Below are 18,046 nucleotides of genomic sequence, written 5' to 3'. Positions count from 1 at the left end.
ATGAACAAAGTTAGGTTATGTTATTATTTACATTTTTCTGGCGCATGCGCGTTGATAAGAAATGTTGTATCACGGTGTGTGAAGACCTTGAGGTTTCTCCCTTTCGAAAGCTGAAGTAATTCATGTACAGTTCATAAAGTTCTCTCGTAATTTATCAGTGACTATTTCCAGATTTTTTTTTTCGTTTACACTGACTCATTTAGATCTTGACTTCGAACGAAACGGTTTCGATTTTAGAGACAATTCCATGACATCTTGAAGAACTCACGGTCGTTGCAGCTATGTTCCTTGTTCCACTTTTTTACGTGTTCTCATGATCTTTCGTTGTTAGTTCGGTCAAAGTTTCTCGGCTCGAAGTTCAGAAGCGTTTCAGTCGTAACGCCTAGCTTCTGAATGAGCTCGCGTGAAGTTACTCAACACGGTACAGTCGTGAATCAGCCAGGTTGTCATCAGTTTGGACTGATCTCTTTGGAATTTCTTTTCCTGCCCACGTAAGTTTATTATGTCTCATTTTATTTGCATTTCAATTAGGTCTCGCACAGAGTCATGACGACTGAGTTTCATCTGCCCGATAATATCCTCTAGCTGCCGCTGATAAGTACAACCCATTTCTATCGTCAACTTGTTGTGGGTATACTCAGCCTCGGGAACCGAATTCATCCTTTACAGAAGTTGCAATGATTATGCAACTTCATTTTTCCCAATTCATTATGAATAAACTAAATACTTACATGTAAACAAACTCTATGAATCAATAAAGTTGGTGTCATCTAAGTGCTTCTAAACGAGAACCAAGATTTTTCTACTTCCCCGAACTTCCCGATTTGATAAACTAAGCTTTAACATATGTGTGCTCATACAACACAGATTTTAGGTACATAATTGAGCTATTATACGTCTAATGCAAAGCATTATGAAGAAAAGAATGTCACCAGCTTGCAGATTACGAAAGAAGATTGCTGCATCAATTCGCTTGATTTGAACATCTAACATGTGGCCCTGTTTTTTAATATAAAGACTCACGATCTACTAGGGATCTACTAGTGAATCCTCCACTGTTTAAAAACCAAGAGTTATTCGTTGTAGCAGTATTTTCTTTCTATTTATGATCCTGAATGTGTCGATATTTTTTGATCAAGAATGACTTAAGCAATAGGAAGGGTTGGAAGCAGCTAGCTCGGGGGTGTGGGTATGCTAAACTTTTATTCATGGTCAGATTTCCTGCTTGCCAAGCCTCCCGCAAGCAGCCAACATGTTGCTGTCAGTGGCGTTCAGTAGGAGGTAGGAAGAACCTCTTTGCAAGTTAAATGTCAGCAAATGATCTATGAATGTGTCTTAGATCTCTCTAAATCTCATACATCTAACTGGCCAATGCTGCCTTTTCCAGTCCAAATTTCTGTATTATTCGTCAGTTATTTGAGGTCTCTTTGGTTTCTTCAGTATTCCCTTAGATGTCCTAGAACTGGAGAAAGAAAAGAAGTCACATCACCCTGAATGCGTCAACATCAGTTGGCCCATTTAGTTACCACATAAATTTATGTTGAATGATGCTGTTTTCTGATGTAACATTTGTCTCTTCTTCTCTCTTCAGCTCTAAACTGTAATTTCACCAAATATCACTGAGATGTATCAGTAGGCTTCAGAAATTCCTACCCCAAAAATACTTCAATGATTTCTTACGGATGTGTCAGTCGTCGGCGTAGGAAAGAGGGACCTTGGAGGTCGGACCCACTTTGCTCCCCACAATGCTTGCTAATCTCCCCATCCTAGATGAGTTGGACTAAGTTCAATAAAAATGCATCAAGTTTTAACGTAAGAGAGGATTGAAGTTTTATTTTCCCACAAGTCACGATGTCAAGCACTAGTATAAATGACTCTTCTCAAGTTCCTTGACCTTTGATATCTCATAGAAAAAATATACGACTATTCGACTGGAAAACTACCCCCCCCCCCCCTCAGTTTTTATCGCAATGTGACTTATTGCATTTCTGCCAAACTTGGTGCAGTTGTGACTATTGGGCATCATTGCTGCTCAGTACCACTGAGAGTAGGTAACTCGCTGCCCTCCATCCATTATAAATTATTATTGTTACACCAGAGTTTCGATTGCAGTGATTGGGAGTGGAGGTACTGCGGATATTCTGTAACTAAGCTATTTAGGCAGGAAAAATGATCAAAAAGGTGTATTTGAAAAGCCTCTTTAAAAACACTTGTGAAATTTTAAACAGACATGTAATAATTCGTTAAAAATAAATAAATTCCACTATTTTGGCAAACATCATTTCTAGAGGAAATTGTTTATTAAAGTTAGTGGCATAGAATCGCAACGTGTTTGGGCTGGGGATATATTCCATGCTCTTTAGAATCAGTAGCTCTGCCAGAGAACTTTTTGCCTGCTCCTCCCGATATTTTAAGGCGTCGTAAATGGCCTACAATTCTCGAAAAGAAGGGACTTTTGAGTCGTTCATTGAGGATTGAGACTGAAGCAAGTTCGGAAAAACCGCGGATAATTGAGACTCTACTTACCCCCGATTACCACTATTAAGGCCTCCTGAGGGTCTTTACTCCTCGAGAATGAGGGACTTTAAAGTCGTTCGTTGAGAATCCAAACTGAAGCAGTCCGAAGAAACCGCGGATGATCCAAATCGCGGATAATCGAGACTTTTCTTATCTACCACTGCTATGACTATAGCCCTCTGAATGGCCCATAGTCCTTGAGAATGAGGGACTTAAGAGTAAACCGAAACAAGTCCGGAGAAACCGCGGATAGTCCGAATCGCGGATATTGGAGCCTCTACTTCATTCGTTGAGAAACAAAACCGAAGATGATCCAAATCGCGGATAATCGAGACTTTTCTTATCTACCACTACTATGACTTTAGCCCTCTGAATGGCTCATAGTCCTTGAGAATGAAGGACTTTAAAGTCGTTCGTTGAGAATCAAAACCGAAGCAAGTTCGGAAAAACCGCGGATAATTGAGACTCTACTTACCCTCTATTACCACCATTAAGGCCTCCTGAGAGTCTTTAATTCTCGAGAATGAGGGGCTTTAAAGTCGTTCGTTGAGAATCAAACCGAAGCAGTCCGAAAAAACCGCGGATAATCGAGACTTCTCTTATCTACCACTACTATTACTATAGCCCTCTGAATGGCTCATAGTCCTTGAGAATGAGGGACTTTTAAGTCGTTCGTTGAGAATCAAAACCGAAGATGATCCAAATCGCGGATAATTGAGACTCTTTTTACCTACCTCTACTAATACTAAAGCCCCCTGAATGGCCTATAGTCCTTGAGAATGAGGGACTTAAGAGTAAACCGAAACAAGTCCGGAGAAACCGCGGATAGTCCGAATCGCGGATATTGGAGCCTCTACTTCATTTTAAATCGATCATAGCTCGTAGATAAGCGCTTTCCAATTATTAATGAATGGAAATGGTACCCGACGTAACCGTGCGATGTCCTCTTCCTCACCACCGTCACTTAGAGATGGATCGCTTTACTGCCGCGCTAAGGAAAAACGCCGTATGAACATTCGAGAGTTGCCAAATTCCCCTCCTGAAATATTGATTTTTGAGACGAAATAATGAATATTCCTACTTGAAATCTTCTGATACTTTAGATCACATCGCGAAGACAATTCTCTGGAAAATTGGACGGAAAATTTACGCAAGTTTTCCAGGAAAATTCGTGTTTTACCGAAAGAAATTTGGCAACGCCCAAAGGTCCATACGGCGTTCTTCCTTAGCACGGCAGTTTAAGCTCGATTCTCAGACGGTTTGGCGACCCTGGTTCTCCCACGTTCGCGGCACTCCGCCTTCGCCACCCAACATTTTGTTTGGCTCGCGGGCGCCAGTTTGGCGCTGCTTTCCATGTGAGCGAGGTCGATCCTTTCCGCGCTTTTTGTCCGAGTAACCGCGGGGTTTTTCACGTTTCCGCGTCCAGCAGCTCAACTCGAGGCCCAGGTACACTTCATCTCCTCTCTCTGCGTTTTCCGGCTTGTAGTCGTGTCCTATCGTTATATTCTTTCATTTAATCATAGAACGGCGCACGGTGGATCGAGTCAACAGGAGGGGTCGGACAAAATTTAGAAACTTTAAACGCTTATAACTCCGTTTATACAAAACTTTGAGGTTCTAAAACTGGTTCCGTTGGTTTCCTCGTCAAATTTGTAACATTACCACCCCTTAAAATTTAAAATGTGACAAAATGAACATCAAAATTGGCAGTTTTAGTCAAAAATTTCATGTCCGACCTCTCTAATTGACTCGATCCACTGTGCGGCGTGCCGAAAAGCATTATTCTCACGCAGATATCGTCGGATTCAACCATAATCAGCCTAACTTCATTGCTTTTTGCCCCAATCCTCTCATGTTTCATTTTGCAGTAGAGAACTGAGCAACATAACGCCTTGATACGTTCTCTGAATTTTCCGCCAATTATTTGGATAATATACCTACTCAAAAAATTTCAAGTCGAATGTTGCTTTGTTTTCTGGCGAAAAAATAAAACTTAAGAAGAAATCAGGCAACTCTAGCTGTAGCTGACCTGTTTCTCTCTATATTTCTACATATATTGTGAGTGATCAGCCCCATGTTAGAGGAAACCAAGTCAATGGAGGAATTAATTTGACGAGAGATTTTTTCGTGAGGGCCTCTCTTCCAGACCGTGTCGCAAATCGATAGTGATGAATCGAATTTTATCATTTTCTTTGAATCATGAAAAAATTCTCTAAAAATCTCATACAACATTATGACGTACGTAGTTTTCTCTAGAAGATGTATGCAAAATAAAATTTTGAAGTGCTGCTACTGAAATGCATGCTCCTCTAGTTTCACGCATCTTCGATTGCGAAATATCAGACTCTTTATATTAATATATATTCTTTATTTTTAAAGGCAGAAGATACCAACGTAATTTTTTTCTCTCCTTAAAAATTATTTTGTGAAAATCTCAAGCAATGATGTTCTCTCGTTTCCTTCTGAAAACGTAGAGTAGGTAGGAGCGTGAATTTCGAAACACCGCATTCGAAATACGTGCGGTTTCCGAGTTCAGCCATTGATTATACCTCTTTTTTGCGTACTGCATTCATGACTCCAATGTCCGACTTTCTATTTCCTTTTTTGATACTTAGTCACATACCTTCCGAAGTAATCTCTTACAAATTCTTTTCCTCTCTGTCAAAAAAGTGTTTTGAGGATTGGGGCTTCTCCGTAATACACAGAGGTATTCGCTTCCATCGGCGATTACTTTTATAAGCACTCTGAGGAATAGTTTTTACGTAGTTTGCCACCAAGAAAGCCTTAAGCTTATAAACATTGTCGACGCAAGAGCTATTTAAAGTTCGAGATCGGAATTACGCAGTTTTCAGGGAGCTTCGATCGTAAATAAACTGTACGAGTGTACGAGTCTGTTTTCCATGCGGACAGATGTGTGGAAAAAACTCGTTCTTCACACATCCCGTGGTTCATACTAACCAGGGTGCCGTGACTTCTATTTACTTTTCCTTTTGAATGGTCATAACCTTCGGAGGAAAGGACGGGTTTTTCAGTATTGCGTCTTTTAATATTTTAGGAGACATTTTTCGAATTGTCAACAAAAATTAGAACACTTTTTTGCTTTACTTGTCGCTGACAGATGATCCAGTCTTTTTAAATGCGGAATGAAATTGTTTTATTAATACCACTCTCAAGTATTCGAACCCTCTGTTAGAAATACTAAATCTCTTTGCCGTGCTAAGGAAAAACGCCGTATGAACCTTCAGGTGTTGTCAAATATCTTCAGGTATAATACGAATTTTCAAGAAAATCTGTGAATATTTTTCCTCTAAATTTTCGGACAATTTTTCACGCAACTTAATCGTAATTTTTTGAAAATTTCAAGGGAAAATATACACAACTTTCCTAAAAATTACATATTTTATCCGTGGAAATTTGGCAAATTTCGAAGTTCATACCAGTGGCGTGGCTTGAATTGCGATACATCGATTGTTATGCGATTTAAACCTATGAAAAAGGATCGATAAACAGGGTACACCTTAATAATCGATTCTTTACCATAGGTTTAAATGACATAACAAGCGATACATCGCAATTCACGCCACGCCACTGGTTCATACGAAGTTTTTCCTTAGCACGGCAGCTCTGGTACTTCAAATTTTCATCGCTCGAAGTGGATCAAAAAATCCGTACGATCTCGATTGCTTCATTTTCTCGATCCGAAAGTTCGTGGCCCCCACTGATCGTAAAATAAAGCGTGATAAAACGCTGTGTTCACGACTTCATTCGAGCCAAGACGCGTTGATTTGTCTCCGCTGCCAAGGAATGTGGGTTAAATGCATTTCATAGAATTTTAGCTTTCGCGTTTCAGTTCTTTCACGAAGGAGAGAAGATCGAAGATTGATTTACATCTTTTAATTCGTCATTTCCCAAAATTTATAAAGAAAGAAAGGAAAATTCCAATGACTTTAAATCTCTGTGCGCTCTTCATCTGTATTTAAAACGTCATATGCGGAGCTTACTCAAGGAGATGTCAAGTAGTGATTTCTAGGAGCACTCACAAATTTTGGAATAAGTCAAGTAGTGATTTCTAGGAGCACTCACAAATTTTGGAATAAGTCAAGTAGTGATTCTAGGAGCACTCACAAATTTTGGAATAAGTCAAGTAGTGATTCCTAGGAGTACTCACAAATTTCGGAATCAAATCACTCGATATTTCTTAAAGGAGAGGCATTACGGATAAAAGTTTGAAGTGATATTTTCGGGGGAAAAATACATATCTAATATATACATGACGCGTCGATTATTTTGAGTAGAACTCATCTTGTAGTATACTATTAAAAAACTTAAATACGAAAGCTTGTTTTTACCCTAATGTTTGAGTTTAAAGAGCGTCCGTGTCTCGAGTTTTTACGTAATTTCTCATTTTAAAAAAATCTCTTTTTTTCGGTATCACAAAAATGCCTTTGAATTCTTCCATTCGTGTTACCCTCGTCGTTCTGTGTTTCGTAGCTCACAATAGCTTCAAGAAACTGCTGCGCGAGCATCCGGACCTCGAAATTTTGATGGGAGTGTTTTGATAGTGTGACACAGGCAGTAGGATATTGTGTCCACCACACCGCGGGTGATGGGCCTGACACCGAGAAATTACAAACGATAGCCCGTTACACACGGTCAAACTAGAGGTTCAGTCTAGGGGCATCGATGCGAGTTTTGACTGTTGAGCATTTACAAAAAAAAAAAACATCTAAAACGGCAAAATTTTCACATTCTTCATCTAAAAATCAAAGAAAGCGATATGTTTCGTTGAGACAAGTTGATTCGGAGTTTTGGTTCGAAAGTCATCAGCCCGCTGACCTTTGAACCTCAACAGTCAACACCCGCATCGATTCCCCAGACTGAACCACTAGTTTGAACGTGTGGAACTCGCTATTAAAGCGCGCACCGTGCTGTGTGCGCAATGCGTGGTCTAAGGCGCTGATGTGCGTTTCACGTTAACTGACCGACTGCGCGACTGCACTGCGTTTGGCGCAATGCGAGAAGTATTCATGCAGTCTTGTAGGCGCTAGTGTTTCCCGCCGACCGCACTGTTCGGCGCAATGCGCGAAGTATTCCCTCAGTCTTGCAGGCGCTAATATGCGTTCAACGCCGCGCCGGCCGCACTGTGCTTGGCGCGATTATTCGAACTCGCGTTAAAATAATCGTGGCATCGAATAATGGGGCAATGAGGCCCATGCTGTGTTTCGACGTCGTATGAGCAGTCCAACGTTGCCTAGTTTCTTCCGATAAAATATTTTTCCCGATGAAAGTTAGGAAAGTTCTATATGTTCGCATTTTCAGATCGAATGGAGCCTTAAACAAGCTACGAATTTAAGCACTCTGATAACTTATTTTTGGGGCCTAATACCGTTCAAAAAAGTTCGGAAAAATTCAAATGAGCCACCTCTATCTTTCAAAAATGCCAGAATTTACCGAACAAGCTCATCACCAGATAAGAAATCAATTGAACTATTTATGAAATTAAAATCATACCATTTTAATGCACTATACTATACGTTATTAAAACTATACCATTATGTGTGTTCCAGGTGACCTTGTCTCTTTCGTCATCAGCCGAAAGTAGCTTTTCGCAAGGATGCCCACCGAAAGAGATCTGTGAAAAATTGTCTACGAAGCATTAAAAGTAGTCATGAAGTGTATTTTTGGATAGATCTTAGCAATTATCCACCATTCGGCACATTTATAAAGATCCTACGTCAACCGCAATAGCGAAAAGAGAAGAAGGGAAAAAAATAAAAGAAAATTAAAATAATCACGAATTATAATATTGTGCTTCAGTCCCTTAGAGCTCAGTATATCATTTTAAAATAAAATTCGACGGAGAGAATGTATCGTTCCTGAATCTCGTTTTTCTGACTCCTTCAAAACTAGTTTGCCCAGATAAGAATGAGATAGTGTCCGGGTGATTTCTCGCTTTGTGTCATCGCTGCAGAACTCATTTTCTGACGATTTTAAACTGCACATTTGGATGATTCTTGGTGGAATTGCAGAACTGCTCGTTAAGGTAAGATTACGCAACATGTTTTCCCGCTTTTCTCTTCTTCATCAGCAAAGCAAGTCTGCTCAGATACATTTTCTTTTAATAATTCTGTATAGTTACATTGTATTATTCTGAAGAAGGATGATGAAAACCAATTCAAACGACTCCTCTCAATGGTTCTTTTGAAGTAATATTCAACATTTCCCTGGAGACTTCCTCTTTCTAGGTGTAAAATCTCTGTTGCGGGTGCTTAAATCGCCTTCAAATTATTCTAGATGCAACTTCGTTCGACAGCCGTGTGAGAACGCATTATGAACATTCGAATGTTGCAAAATTTCTACTGATGATTTTTTTGGTAATTCGTGTGTGAATTTCTTCGAATTATTATCAACTTTTTTCTTTCAATTTTATAGAGAGTCTCTGGAAATCTCGAAGAGAAATATTTTTAAATTTTTCTGAAGATCGACGATTTGTCAGGAGAAATTTGGCAACCTTCGAATGTTTATACAGCATCCTTACCCGACCATGGCAGAATTGTCGCGATTTACGGTCTCACTGAAGGACTGCCATACCAAGGAAAAACGCCGTATGAACATTCAGATATTGCCCTATTTCCTCCGACAGAAAGATTATCTGATGGAAAATGTATGAATGTTATTTACTGGAACCAAGATACCTTAAATTAAACTGCGAGTAAAATTACCTGAAAAATTGGGCGGAAAATATGCACAAGTTTCCTTGAAAATTTTTATTTTATCTCAAGAATCGTGCGGTAATATCCTAAGGCTTCCTCCACCGTGCCAAGGATAAACGTCGTATCAGTTCTCAGCCGTTGCCATTTTCCTTTACATAAAACACGAATTTTATGGGGAAACCTGTGAATATTCACTGGAAAAAAAAACACATTGGATCTAGAGTCCAGACTCTTGAAAACATTGACAAGAAAATGGACTCTTGATTCAATCAGATCTAAGCTTAAATCAAAAGGAAATCCTTTTAAATTAAGAAGCTTGGTTCTTGATTTAAGCTTAAATCTGATTAAATCAGATATTTTTCTTGTCGATGTTTTTAAGAGTCTGGACTCTAGATCCAATGTGTTTTTTTCCAGTGTTTGTCTTACAATTTTTCACAGAATTTTGTTGGCAAATTAATCTTAATTATCTAAGAGTTTCATAGAAAATACCCATGTTTTTCCTCAAAAATTCATATTTTATCGCTGGAAATGTGGCAACATTCGGATGTACACACGTCGTTTTTCTTTAGCACGGTGGTCTACGGCGTTTTCTCTTGGTGCGGCAGAAGAAGTCCAGTGGCGTGGCGTGAATGATCGATTATCGATGTATCGCCATTTGAAGCTATTGTAAAGAATCGATCTCTAAGGTGTTCGCTGCGAACACCCTGATAATCGATCTTTTTTCATAGGTTTGAGTGGCGTATCAATCGATATATCGCAAATCACGCCACGCCACTGAAGAAGTCCGAAGTGCGTTTGAATAAAATTCCACCCGCGGAGGAAACTCAATTAATTCAAAACCGCACGCTCCAGATACTTAGCTTGATGTGTTTCTTCCATTTTTAAGTTCTCATTGTTATTCCTGGCACCGTCGTCAGTCGCTGGAATCATGTCCTTCCTCTTCCCCCTTTTCTTATTCTTTATTTATTTGTACTGAAATTAATTCATACCGTACCATAGGTCACTTTTCCGACCGCGGAATCAAATTTCCTTCGTCACCTCATCGCCTCATTCGCGTGGGCCGGACGCCGCACAGCGAATGAGTTTATCAGAAAAGTCGGACATGAAATTGTTGACTAAAACTGCCAATTTTGATGTTCGTTTCGTCACATTATAAATTTCAAGGGGTGCTTTCTGAAGAAAAGTTGACGAGGAAATCAATGAAACCACTTTTAAGACCTTGAAGTTTTGTATGAACGGAGTTATAAGCGTTTGAAAGTTTCCAAATTTTGTCAGATCTCTTTTGTTAACTCGATCCACCGTGCGCCGCGTCGTTCGTCGCTTCAAATCATAGCAATTTCACGACGCGCCGGCAGGCGGCCCAATCGCTCGTAAGGCTTCCCGTTAAGGTATGTGGCAGACCTTCGGAACCTTAATCGTTGTTGCCGGCTGTCTCGCACCAGAGACAAAAAGAGACCCTCCTTTGGGATCTTAGCAATGGCGGAAACGTTTACTTCACACTAATTGTGAGAAAAAAACTTCGTGCGTGGGACCCGAAGTTGAGGTCATGTGAATCTCTGAAGTTTTCGGATCACGCATCCGAAAACCTGAGGTCCAGCCGCTGAAGTTCGGGTCAGGAATCTGAAGTACTTTGGTAAGTACCGGAGTAATATAGATGTTGCATGTGTGAGGGATTTGCGATTTGACCATTGATTCTTATGTAAAAGTTCGCGAGAAACACGATGGTGCCACTGGTTCTCTGAAATCATCTCCCAAGCTCAAAAAAAAGCTTTCAAAGTGAGGCCAAAATGGAGGGGATATCCCACGCTATCCTGAGAGTCCACCTCTACATCAAAACAAACTCTCCATGCAAAGATAGGGAGCAAATACATTAGCAGTGATGCCGTGTTTTTAGTTTTGGAGTCTCCAAATAAAGTGGCAACCCTGCTTATTTATTTGCTCCCTATCTGTGCATGGAGAGTTTGTCTTGATGCAGAGGTGGACTCTCAGGGTAGGGCGGGATATCCCCGCCATTTTGGCCTCACTTTGAGAGCTTTTTTTGAGCTTGGGGGTTGATTTCAGAGAAAACCAGTGGCACCATCGTGTTTCTCGCGAAATTTTACATAAGAATCAATAGTCAAATCGCAAATCCCTCACACATGCAACATTTCCATTCAGATGTGTGACCCGAACCCTTCGGTATGTACCGAAGTACTGCAGTTGTGAATCGGTGAGAATGAAAACACACCAACTCGGAAAAATGAAAATAATCAAGACACACACAAAGCTGCTAAGTAGGTGAAGAGTTTGGTTTTAGAAAAAGATTTTTGCTGCCGAAAGACAAGTACTTATGTACTCTTTAAAGCTCAAAGTTGGAACAGATGCGCTAACTTCAATGACCTTTATGTAAACTAACTGTATAATGGAAATTGGGCATTTTCGAGTTACCGAGTTGGTGCGTTTTCGTTCTCACTGATTCATGTCTGACCTGAACTGCGGCAGCTGGACCTCAAGTTTTCGGATGCGTGATCCGGAAACTTCAGAGATCCACATGACTTCAACTTCGGGTCCCATGCACAAAGTTTTTTTTCTCCTTGTAGAGATCAGTAAGCCGAGCAAATCCGAAGAAATGGTGGTTTTCGCAAGATTTGCCCACATGATTTTGTCACATCGCAATCTGCCCGGGCAAATCCATAAGTCTGCGTTTGTTGTGGAGTCGGCTCAAAATTTCGTGGACTTTCGCGATCCGCCTAAGCATATCGCCATGAGCCTAGGTTTGGGTATTTGCCCGTAACATATACTAAAACGAGATCCATATGAGAAGGCAGTAAGTGCTCAAAAATTAAAGTCGTTTCAAGGAAAAAAGCACTTAGTCTCGAGTTTTCCGCGCGAAGGCTGCTGCTTTGAGTAAAATGATACCTTTCTGTCAATTTCTAACCATGACACGGAAAAAATTAAAGTGCTGATGTAACAATTTAATTGCTAAAAAAAAAGTGACTGCAATGTTTCAACGTAGATTTTACACAAAAAATGCTACTTTAACCACCATTGTGAGCTAAAAGTACCATTTTTTGTTGTAAAATCTACGTTGAAACATTGCAGTCGCTTTTTTCAGCAGTTGCATTGATAAATCAGCAATTTAATTTTTTCCGTGTAGATTTTGTTTGTGTTGTGTCAAGAACATGAAATGAAACAGGCCCTTTGTTATTGTATGTTCGAAACTGTAATTCGTAGATTTTTAACCGCCATCCTCGGTTTTTAACTTTTCTCCCGAATCTGAGCGACATCTCACTAGCAGCATGGAACGGAGCACTGCGAGTTCACTCCTCGCGCCATCGCGCCTTCAATTTTGCACACGCAACACGGACATCCATCAAGTACGAATAGTTGTATCTCTGCGCCGTCATGAACGCGCGTCCTTTCCCTCGTGTTATATCCATATCGAGTCCGTTTCGTTCGTCTTATTGGTTGTAGTGCTTCAAGGGCTATGTGAGCAACACAGCCGAGGATAGGAGAGAGCGTCTCGTTTTTAATTTTTCTTCCCGAATCCTCGCGTACGTGTAGTAACTCTATACGAATACGTTTATCTCTGCGCTGTTTTTCATGCGCGTCGAGATCTCGTGAAAAATTAAATTGCCCGTAAGTTTTTAATTTGGCAGCAGCTGATGTGGCTTAGTTCCGTTTTGCTAAACGCGATCCAAATGGCTTGCATTTTGCAGAAAGGAACCATGAGTATTCCAATGTCGCTAAGACTGTGCAAATTTTTTTACCTTGCAAGTAAGTATAAACTGATTATCTAAACAAGTTTTATCTTTACCACGTATAAACTATAAATTCAATACGAAAATTAGTATGGTAGATTTAACTTTTTGCAAGGTTTCAGTAATTTTATTGCAAGCAATGTATAAGCTGCACAATCTTAGCAATAATCTCTTGGTTCCTTTTTGCAAAATGCAATCTAAATATAGTTACGATCTTTCGTAAGGGAAACGACGAAATGGATTACATTCTGCTATAAGGAACCACCGTCTCTAGCTCTTCTGTTAAAGCACCTCTCTGCATAGGGAAACCAATGGCACATATGTTGTTTCTGAAATGAGCCAGAAATAGTGGTTCCTTATTGCAGAATATCGTCCAAATGAACTACATTTTGCAATGAGGAACCACTCTCTCTGGCTCTTCCATAAAAGCTCCTTTCTGCACAGGGAACCAATGGTAAGTATGTTGTTTCTGAAATGGACCAGAAATAGTGGCTACTTGTTGCAAAATGTAATCCAAATATAGTTACGTTCTTTCGTAAGGGAAACGACGAAATGGATTACATTCTGCAATAAGGAACCACTATCTCTGGCTCTTCTGTTAAAGCACCTTCTGCATAGGAAAACCAATGGCACATATGTTGTTTCTGAAATGGACCAGAAATAGTGGTTCCTTACTGCAAAATGTAATCCAAATATACCCAGAAGAAAATTGAGCGAATAGCGTAACAAACGTTTCTCTTGGTCCATTCATCAAATCGTCGGGAGCGTCTCTGGAGATGAAGCGGTGCGGCCGGGGCGGCGCGGCGGAGTGCAGGGAAATCTGTTTATTTTACGGAAATCACGAATGAATAAGAATCTAAATATATCCGAGTGGGCCGCGGGTATTTTATTTAAAAGGAGAGGGGGAATACTGCCGCGCTAAGGAAGAACGCCGTATGAACATTCGAGAGTTGCCAAATTTCCCTCGATAAAATGTTCATTTCTCAGGAAAGTTATGAATATTACCCTCGAAATTTTCAGGACTTTTTGGTGGAATTGCGAGGAAAATTATCTGAAAAATTAGAGGAAAAATATCCATAAGTTTACCAGGAAATTGTTGTTTTATCAAAGGAAATTTGGCAACGCCGAAAGGTTCATACGGCGTTCTTCTTTAGCACGGCAGAATAAGTGGCGAGGCCCGGGCGGATTACTGAAAGCTGGCCGCGCGGGGCGATCCCTACTCCTATGCTGCCGTGTTAAGGAAAAACGCCGTATGAACATTCGATAGTTGCCAAATTTCCTTCGATAAAATGTTCATTTCTGAGGAAAATTATGGATATTTTTCCTTGAAATTTTCAGGAACTTTAAATCAAAATACGAACAAAATTCTCTGACAAATTGGAAGAAAAAGATTTATAAACTTACATAGGAATTCGTATTTTATCAAAGGAAAGTTGGCAACACCTGAAGGCTCATACGGCGTTTTTCCTGTGTACGGCAGTATGGAGAGAGGGCATTTGTTTATGTTGCGAGATGATGTCATCTCCACCTATACGCGCCGGCCGGGCCGCGGCGGGAAGAAAAATAAGAGCGTATATTTATATGGACTGAGAAGCTGCAACCAATCATTTTACGCCCAACGTCCATGCCAACACGGTCATCACTCCGGATCGGGCTCAACGCCTGCACTTATTTTCATCATCATTTTTCACACTTTCGAATATTTTTCGACGCGTTTCGGCACCGAGTGCGCCTCTCCGTCTCCCGACCAAGACGTCAGCGCGGATTTCGGTCGTTGTTGCCAAAAAGTCCTGAAAAATCATTGCTCCCCCATATAGCCCCTCGTAAAATAGTCGATTTTATCGCCTAACCTGGCAGCCTTGATTTCAGCCCACTGCGATTGTAACGCTTGAGCAAAATGAACTGCGATTACCAATATAGTACCAATTGGACCGCGTTAGACAGAAAGGTACCAAGCCATTCAGCTATTGCGAAATTTAACTGCGCAATTTGACCTTTTACCTGAAAACCATTGTGCGGATTTTTGTGAAAATTTCAGTGAATTATATGCAAAGTGCGAAGCAAAGTTATTTAAAATTTTCAAAGGAATCCGCACAAACGTTCCCTTGTAAAAAATTAAATTGCTCAGTTAAAATTATAGCAATAGCTGATAAGGCTCGGTTCCTTCCTGCTAAACGCGGTCCAATTTTTGGGGCCCTACACAGTAAGCACACTGGAAAAAAAAAACACATTGGATCTAGAGTCCAGACTCTTGAAAACATTGACAAGAAAAAATACTCTTGATTCAATCAGATTCAAGCTTAAATCAAAAGGAAATCCGCTCAAATTAAGAGGCTTGGTTCTTGATTTAAGCAAAAATCCGATCGAATCAAGAGTATTTTTTCTTGTCGATGTTTTAAAGAGCCTGGACTCTAGATCCAATGTGTCTTTTTTTCCAGTGAAAAGTAATTGGCAGTTTGTGTTATTATGAGAAGTAGAACACGCCGTAACCAAAACAGGCGGTTAAAATTGTTAGTATGGTTTTGGTTACATTTACCAAAGCCCTGGATTGAAAATTCGCAACCTCTTTTGAAACCAGATGCGACCGCACGGATCGAACTAGGATCCAGCATGTTGCTCCGTGAGCTTAAGTGTTTTTACGAATCGGATAGAAATTATGGTAGTTCCTACTTGCAAAATGTTCTCTAAAATTTTTTTTATTCTCTGCTTTTATCAACTTTTCCCTTGATTTACAAGATTTTTTTGTATGTTACAGGTAAGAAAGAAGTTTTTCATTCCTCTCACCATTCTTTACACCAAGTCGTCAATTTGTAAGTTTCATGTTTTTTTTTATTTTATTTTCTTCTCTTTCTGAGTGCGTTGGAGAGAGTTCTTGAACAAACTTACGTACGATAGTAAGAAATTCCAGTTATCTAGAAATGCCGTTGAAAGCTTTCCTTGCCGCTCTTCAAGAAAAAAGGTTGAGAGTTTCCCAGTTCTGTACCGGATGAGTCTAGTGTATTTTGAGCCGCTGAATCTCAAAATAACCAGAAATTATTTTCACCACCTTCCAGTTTTTCAGAAAAATCACCCTTCTCTCAAATGAATTCCCCTACATCTTGAGAAGCAGCTTAGGTTAGGTTCAAGTTAGTCCAAGATATAATAGCGCTTCTCTGGACGCCTGGAGGGAAATGGAGGAAAATCTGAAGGCATATTCAGATCCAGTGACACAGAATACACCATAATCATTCATCCACTGATCACGAAAATTCTTAACTTTTTTGCCTAGAAAGTGGCAAGGAAAGCTTTCTCGGGAATAACTGACTATCTCGGAAAACTGGCGGGTGATAGAAAAAGACGGAGGTTGTTTTTTGACTCGTTATCAAGGGGACAATGGTACATTATCCCAAGCGTGGGACATTTTTGACCGACTCGAGATATTTTAATGGAACGTCCTCTGTAAGGTGTCAGCAAACGATGGAAGGAGAATACTGCCGTGTCAAGTAAGAACGCCGTATGATCCATCAGGCGATGCAAAAAATTTTTTCGACAAACCACGAATTCTCAGGAAAATTTGTGAATATTTCTCCTCCAATTTTTAGGAGTATTTCGTATTCGTTCGTAGTTCGATCTAAAAATTCTAAAAATTTCAAGAAAGAATATTCATAACTTTCTTGAGAAATAAATATTTCAAATAAGTCATTTGGCAACATTCGAATGCTCATACGGTGCTTTTCCTCAGCACGGCTGTATAAGAAGCAGCATGGTTTCCGAAAGTGGTGGGTGTGCGTGGCGTGTGGTGGACACAACGACACGACGGGACGGGCAACTGCGTTGACTTCCTGTTGATCAGTTCCGCCTCGTTTGTCATTTGGCGCCCAAGTCTCGTTTTGCGGAGCAAACCACCTCCGTCATTGCCCAGTATCCGCATTAGAACCAATCCTACCCAACGTAGTCCAGGCAATTGGGCATCAAATAATCTCTCGGGAATAATTTTCCCGAAAACTTCTTGAAGAGCGATTCCTATGCATTTTTTGAACGTTGAGTCCGAATTTCGCATTTGTGTACAGATATTTCCGCCGTACTAGCTGCCATTTTGAAAAAATGGCCCAAAAATTACCTACAATCCCGTTTTTTGAAAATATCTCGCTTATTTTTGATGTTTTAACCCGACGTTGTTATTTTCAAAATTAAGGTACATACAATTTCGAAGAGAATGAATTCTTATCAATTTTTCGTAACGCCATCCTCGGTGTCAATAGCGGTGATGTTAATCGGAAGTTGGGCACATACCCTGATGCCTGTGACGTGACGTCGCGCGAGGGTTGCTGTCGATTTTGGGGTATCGTGACGTCACACTGAAATTCTGAATTATGACGTACATACCCTGATGCCTGTGACGTGACGTCGCGCGAGGGTTCCTGTCGATTTTGGGGTATCGTGACGTCACACTGAAATTCTGAATTATGACGTACATACCCTGATGCCTGTGACGTGACGTCGCGCAAGGGTTGCTGTCGATTTTGGGGTATTGTGACGTCACACTGAAATTCTGAATTATGACGTACATACCCTGATACCTGTGACATGACGTCGCGCAAGGGTTGCTGTCGATTTTGGGGTATCGTGACGTCACACTGAAATTCTGAATTATGACGTACATACCCTGATGCCTGTGACGTGACGTCGCGCAAGGGTTGCCGTCGATTTTGGGGTAGCGTGACGTCACACTGAAATTCTGAATTATGCCGCACATACCCTGATGCCTGTGACGTGACGTCGCGCGAGGGTCGCCGTCGATTTTGGGGTACCGTGACGTCACACTGAAATTCTGAATCATGACGTCACGCTGGCGAAGTCGTCGAGCGGGGGCGCGGGAAGCTGCGGAGCGAGGTCGAGCATCCGCGAACGGAACGATGGAGTCGCAACGTCTTTATTCACCTTCGAGTGACGTCACCACGTATAAATAAAACGACTCGCGGAGCGCGGCTCGACTACGACGACGATCACAACGCGAACACGCACCGCGCGCCGCGCGAATCGTAGACACTCACGCATCTTCTTTGGCTACGGATACAGGGTCACAAAAGTGAATGA

The 18,046-nt window shown here is 40.8% G+C and overlaps 1 protein-coding gene across 2 annotated transcripts in view; it reads left to right on the top strand.

The window, feature by feature from the left end:
• Positions 1-91: 91 nt before the first annotated feature.
• The window catches only part of raw (NDT-like domain-containg protein raw), a 68,209-nt gene continuing 50,254 nt past the window's right edge, over positions 92-18,046 (top strand). The window contains exons 1-2 of one of the 2 annotated variants that reach the window (XM_072296000.1): positions 92-491; positions 8,085-8,560. The gene's annotated coding sequence lies outside the window, so the exon portion shown is untranslated. Of the gene's footprint in view, positions 492-3,833; positions 3,964-8,084; positions 8,561-18,046 lie in introns of those variants that run through there. The other variant, XM_072296001.1, reaches the window with a different exon arrangement.

Source organism: Bemisia tabaci, chromosome 2, assembly GCF_918797505.1.
Source record: "Bemisia tabaci chromosome 2, PGI_BMITA_v3".
Classification (NCBI taxonomy): Eukaryota; Metazoa; Arthropoda; class Insecta; order Hemiptera; family Aleyrodidae; genus Bemisia; species Bemisia tabaci.
Note: the sequence above shows the minus strand (reverse complement) of the source record. Positions and strands in the feature narration are given on the sequence as shown.